This window comes from Chionomys nivalis, chromosome 2 (assembly GCF_950005125.1).
Source record: "Chionomys nivalis chromosome 2, mChiNiv1.1, whole genome shotgun sequence".
In the NCBI taxonomy this organism is placed as follows: Eukaryota; Metazoa; Chordata; class Mammalia; order Rodentia; family Cricetidae; genus Chionomys; species Chionomys nivalis.
Window position 1 is genome coordinate 35,823,115 of NC_080087.1, and position 6,498 is coordinate 35,829,612.

The 6,498-nt window shown below is 38.2% G+C and overlaps 1 pseudogene; it reads right to left on the minus strand.

Annotated features, from left to right (window-relative positions):
- Window positions 1–4,571: 4,571 nt before the first annotated feature.
- Window positions 4,572–5,571, minus strand: LOC130867587 (eukaryotic translation initiation factor 3 subunit I-like; annotated as a pseudogene).
- Window positions 5,572–6,498: the final 927 nt, after the last annotated feature.

The window sequence follows — 6,498 nt, forward strand, 5'->3', positions numbered from 1 at the left end:
CCTTGAAAACCTTGTAGAATTCTGAGCTGAAACCATCTGGTTCTGGGCTTTTTTGGTTGGGAGACTTTTGATGACTATTTCTATTTCTTAAGAAGTTATGAATCTATTTAATTTGCTTATCTGGTCTTGATTTAACTTTGGTAAGTGATATTTATCCAGAAAATTGTTCATTTCCAATTTTGTGGAGTACAGGTTTTTGAAATATGACCTGATTATTGTCTGAATTTCCTCCGTATATGTTGTTAGGTTCCCCTTTTCAATTCTGATTTTGTTAATTTGGATATTCTCTGTAGTAGAGGAACGGCGGGCTGCATCCCACCACCTGGCTAGCTTAACCCCAGAAATAACCACAAAGAAATTGTATTAATTTAATTACTGCCTGGCCCATTATTTCTAGCCTCTTAGTGGCTAATTCTCACATCTTGATTAACCCATTTCTATTAACGTGTATCACCACTTGACTGTGGCTTACTGACATGAGTCTAACCAGTGTCTGTCCATCTTGGGCAGGAGAATCATGGCATCTGCCACACTTCACTTCTTCCCAGCATTCTGTTCTGTCTACTCCGTCCACCTAAGGGCTGTCCTATCAAAAGGCCAAGGCAGTTTTCTTTATTCATCCAATGAAAACCACACATAGAAAGAAGACTCTCCTGCACCAATTCTCTCTCTGTCTTTGGTTAGTTTAGATAAAGATTTGTGTATTTTGTTGATTTTCTCAAAATACCGACTCTTTTCTCGTTGACTCTGTGATTGTTTTCTCTGTTTCTATTGTGTTGATTTCAGCTCTCAATTTAATCATTTTCTGCCATCTACTCCTCTTGGGTGAGTTTGTTTCATTTTGTTCTAGAGTTTTTAGATGTTCTGTTAACTCACTAGTGTCGGACTTTTGCAACTTCTTTATGTAGACATTTAGTGCTATGAACTTTCCTCTTAACACTGTTTTCATTGTGTCCCATAAATTTGGGTATATTGTGTGGTCATTTTTGTTGACTTTTAGGAAGTCTATAATTTCTTTGTTGACCTATTGGTGATTCAGGGGAGCATTGTTTAATTTCTATGTGTTTGTGGGCTTTCTGGAATTAGTGTTGCTGTTGAATTCTAATTTTAAGTCGTGGTGATCTGATAAAATAGATGGGGTTATTTCAATTTTTTTGTGTATCTGTTGAGGTTTACTTTGTAAATGTCTTAAAATTGTTAAAGGAAGCCAAAAGTACATTCTATTTGTTCTGTTTATATATATTTAAATATATATTTAAAATAAGTCATTTTAAGTAAATCAAAAGCTACAGAGAAACCCTGTCTCGAAAAATCCAAAAAAAAAGAAAAGAAAAGAAAAATAAAGAAAAAAAACAGAAAAAGAAATAATTTAAATAAAAGTATATTTAAAACAATAGAAATAAAATATGTTTAAAAGAATATAAAAATATATATTGAAAATTGACATAAATAAATATATAATTATGTATTTAGCTTTAGTTATATCCTCTATATGTATTCTTGAATGTTGTTTACTTTTTAAAAATTCCTTTGGCATTTCATGCCATATCCTGAATAACATTTCATAACTTGTTTCCTGGTTCATTAATTTTTCTTCAGCTAAGTCTGTTTGATGAATTCTTTATTTTGGTTACTGTTTATACCTTTGTATGTTTCCTTCTCCCAGTAGTTATTACATTTCTCTTTTTTTCCCCACTTTGTGTGTGTGTATGTGTGTGTGTGTGTGATGTACGCACATATATGTGGGGGTGACAAGGGTGCATACACTCATCCTTGGGCATACATAAACCAGAGGAAGACATTAGATTTCATCCCCTTTTGTTTCACATTTATTATTATTATTATTATTATTATTATTATTATTATTATTATTATTATTATTATTTGAGACAGGGTCTATCACTGAACCTAGTGCTCTCTGTTCCAGGTAGGTTGGATGACAGGTGAACTCCTGGGATCCACTTATCTCTACACATACACCCCCACACCCCTCCGCACACAAATCTTGTGGTACAGGCACTCACCATTATGATCAACTTTTATGTGGGTACCAGGATTTGAACTCAGTTCCTCTTGCCTTCACAGAAAGCATCTTACCCATTGAGGTCATCTTCCTAGCCTTCTTCTATTTCTTTAAACGTAATAGCATGTAAAATGTCACTATACAGTAAACTGTTTCCTTAGGGTTTTCCTCTATAATATTTGACATATGTTCAACACCCTTAACTTGCTTTGTACCAAACCAAAATGTTGTGTTACTTTAGTCCCTTCTAACCTGGCACTGTTCACTCATTTTCTTTTCTCGATTTTGCCTTGCTTTGTGTTTTCTGTCTTATATGTATTTCAGACTTTTGAGGAATCTCCTAACAAAATAAATGCTGCTGATGTTTCCTTTAATTAAATGTAGCCTTTGCCATGTTTTAAAGGACACGAGGAAAGCAACATGGTGACCTCAGTGTAGCGCACTGAGTGTGAGGTGTTGATTAGGCCAGCTGCTGTTGACTTCAGCTTTATTGTTTGGTTAAAGTAGGACCTGACAAGTCTTTTTTTTTTTTAACTTCACATTTACTATATTTATCTTAGTGATTAATATGTGTCAGCCTGGTGATTTAATATGTGTGATTATTCTGGTTCTCATTGCTGTTTGACCTCCTGGGCTCCGCATCTGTTGACAGTTCTCAACTCTAATGATTATTCCTAGGTTTGCCAAATGCTGGCTGTCTGTTTCAATCATTTTTTACATAGATTGCTTGGAATTCTGTGCTAAGAAGCATTCTGATTTTTCTCCCATGTGTTTACCTAGTCAATGATTTATATCACTACGGACTTGTGCCTGCTTGCTTTACCGCATGAGTAATAATTATTCTGTTTCTCTGGCTTTTCCTATTGTCCCAGATTTTTATCAACTTTCAAAGTGTTGATTATTTTTAATTTTGTTTACTTGTGTATGTTTGGTGTGTTGGGAGTGGGGTGAGTGAACATGAATAGCCTCAGAAATTGGAGATGTCCCTTCCCCTCTGAAGCTGGAGCTACGGTGGTAGAATTCATTGTGCTGTGGGTACTGAGAACTGAACCTGGGTTCCCTGTAAGAGCAGAGTTGGCTCTTAAGGGCTGAATAACCTCTCCAGTCTCATCATCACTATTTTAAACCGACTCTTTTCTTACATGATTTACATATATTTGGTAATTTCTTGTTTTCCATTACTACGAGGTAGTCCACATATCTACTGCATCCCAACTCCAGACATTTGTACAAGGAAGGCTGACTCCACTCTTTTACTTGAAAAAGATGTGCAGAAGTCAGACTTGTGTGCCAGAATGCCCCGGGAATTATTGTTTCTGGGCTTTTCCCGCAGATAAGGCTAAGAAATATATATGTGTACACTCCCATGGGTGTGCACACATACATGTTTCATTCCTATCTCTGTATCGTTCATCTACAAGTATATTAAATCTGTGAATTCATCCTGGTCTTACGGCTCACATCACAGAATTTTACTTTTCTTCACTTTAACTTCTTTTCTGGTCAGCAGAAGTCTGACTGTAGGAGGAGAGAGTTGCTTGTTGGTTCCCTGCCACTTAGCCCCGAAATAATCACACAGAAACTGTATTAATTAAATCACTGCTTGGCCCATTAGCTCTAGCTTTTTATTGGCTAACCCTTACATATTAATTTAACCCATTTCCATTAATCTTTACATCACCATGAGGTCGTGACCTTCCAGCAAAGTTTCAGCACGTCTGTCTTCAGAGACGGCTCCATGGCATCTCCCTACTCTGCCCTTCTTTCTCCCAGTATTCAATTCTGTCTTCCCTGCCTACCTCTGCTCTACTCTGCCATAGACTCAAGCCATCTTTCTTCATTAATCAATCATATTTACACCATACAGAGGGAATCCCATATCACCTCCCCTTTTCTGTTTAAATAAAAAGGAAGGTAAAATTACATACAACAAAACAGGTATCAAGCAAGAATTACAGTTACAATATTTTTATCTACGTTATCTTTTATCACAACTAAGAAAAGCTATAACTATAAATTCTTCAACTCCATCAAAGACTCCAGAAGAATATAATATTACCTAAGTTAACAGGACATGCATTGTAAGCAACTTCCAAAACTCCAGAATTGACAAAGACATCTCACTGCCTGGACAGTCACCCAAAGTTCTTCTGTACTATTGGGGTGCCCATCTTCAGCGTACAGGCCCATAGTATCCAGCAGACTTTTCCATGAAGCAGGAAATTTCAAAGACAGTTCCACTTATATTGGCAGTTTGTCAGTCACTTTCTTCTGTGTCCTGCAGAATGTCTAGCAGATTCTTTCATGAAGCAAAGAATCATCTCACCTTTAGGCAAGTTCAACAGTCATTTCTCTGCAAGTCCTCCATATCCAGTTCATCAAGCAGTCCAGGCAAGAGCAGTTTCTTGCCCAAATGGCTATCAAACTCCATAAGGAGATTCTTCGATGCCCATCTTTCTCTTGAAGTAGACTGGTGCTGCCAGGAGCAGACGTGTCTCATTGTCATGAAAATTTCTAACTTATTTTTTTTAATTTTTAACAAATTAATTTATTTCTCAGAGTCTAAAACCCTCTTGAGCAGCTTCCATGATGCGCACTGAGATCCAAATTCTTAGGCCTCAAACTCAGAGTACTGTGGGTCGAAGTAATGGATGCGGACTGTAGCCGTCTTCACCACCACTGCTATTGCTCTTGCCATCAGGATGGAAGGCAGCACTGTTGATGGGTTCAAAGTGGACCTTGACTCACCCAAATTCCTCTTCAAAAGCCGGATGGAAGAATCGGGCTTCAAACTTGCCAATCCTGGTGGAGGTTGTGATTACATCCAGGGCTTCCTGGCCACCTCCCAGCACCACATGGTCATAGTTGGGAGAGAGCACAGCTAAGTTGACAGGACGTTCTGTTGGGAAAGTCTTCTGATGTTCAAGACTCGTGGAGTCAAAGAGCTTAGCTGTGTTGTCCTTGAATGCAGTGACAAACATGGTCACATCTCTAGACAACTGGATGTCATTGATCTGCCAGGAGTGTTCCTTAGCATTCACCAACAGCTCCCCAGACTTGGCACTATACTGGTTGAGCTCTCCACTTTCATGGCCTGTGATGATGCACTCCCCCAAGGGTCCCCAAATAGCACTGGTGATCTTGGAGTCATTGCAGGGATCTTCATGTAGGGCTCATTGCTGTCGATCTGGCTTGGATCCCGTAGATCAAGGAAGCTCATGAAACACTGGAACCCCATGATGATGTTGCCCCCAAAGTCAAAGCCACAGGTACAGACAGCTGAGCTGGTCTGTAGAGTCAGCTGCTTCCCAGAGATGACAGCTGTTGTCAGCTGAGCCAGTAAGGACATGCTTGGTGTCCCAGTCAGCATCCACACACCACACGGCTCCAGTATGGCCCATGTAGGTGCCCAGCCTCTCGCCATTATTAATGGAGTACCACACATTGATGATTGGGTCTTTGGCCACTGTGAAGAGGAGGTCTCCTTCACAGTTGTACTTGATTTGCGTGATGGACCACGCATAGCCCTGCAGCAGGATTGGCTTCATCCCGACGGCCAAGTCCTAACTTCTTAAAAACATTTTAAATGTCATCTTCTGTAGTGTTTGAAAGGTTCAAGACTACCTATCCTATCTGAAATACATCTCTGTACATCTAAAAAATCTAACCAACATCTCTACAAGCTTGACTATTATAGATGATTATCTATTAACCTGTATTTCTTAATTATACATTACATTTTTTAAATGAGCTGCACAAACACAATACCTCAATCAAGAACAGAAATATGCATATAACAAAACTGACCTTAAGTTTGTATCAATAAACCAAGATCCATACCAATGCAAATCTCTATAGCATTTGACTTTTATTATTAATCATTTATTAATTATTTCTTCTTCAAAGCTTTTATCTAGCCTTTTGTTAATCTTTTGTTTCTCTGCATTTTTAAGTAACTGTTCAAACATTCCTTGCGGGACCCAGGGGGCAAGCATTGTAACACAAGACTGCTGTTTACATTCCTAGAACTCATCTGGAAGCCAAATGCAGTCATCCATGTGTCTGTGATTGCAGAGTACCCCTCCCTCTAGGAAATGGTAAAAAAAAAAAGTCTTCTCTCTGTAGGAGTTATAGATATACACTTACTACCTTTTAAAAAAATGTGTATACACGGTATATGCACAAAAGAACTCCAGAATTTGTGGCCAGCTAACCTAATTTATGAAGCAGTGAACAAGAGAGAAAATACCCTAAACAAGGTGGAATGTGAGGATTGATACTCAAGGATGCCTTTTGACTTCCTAACTCATGAAATGGTATGTGCCCTCTCTTTCACATGTATGAGTGCACACACATACACATGGGAAAATAATAGTAATAACCACCATTTCACATGTATGAAAACATACATACACGTAGGAAAATAATACTAATATTTAAATAAAAATTCCTTTCACATTAAAGCTATACACACT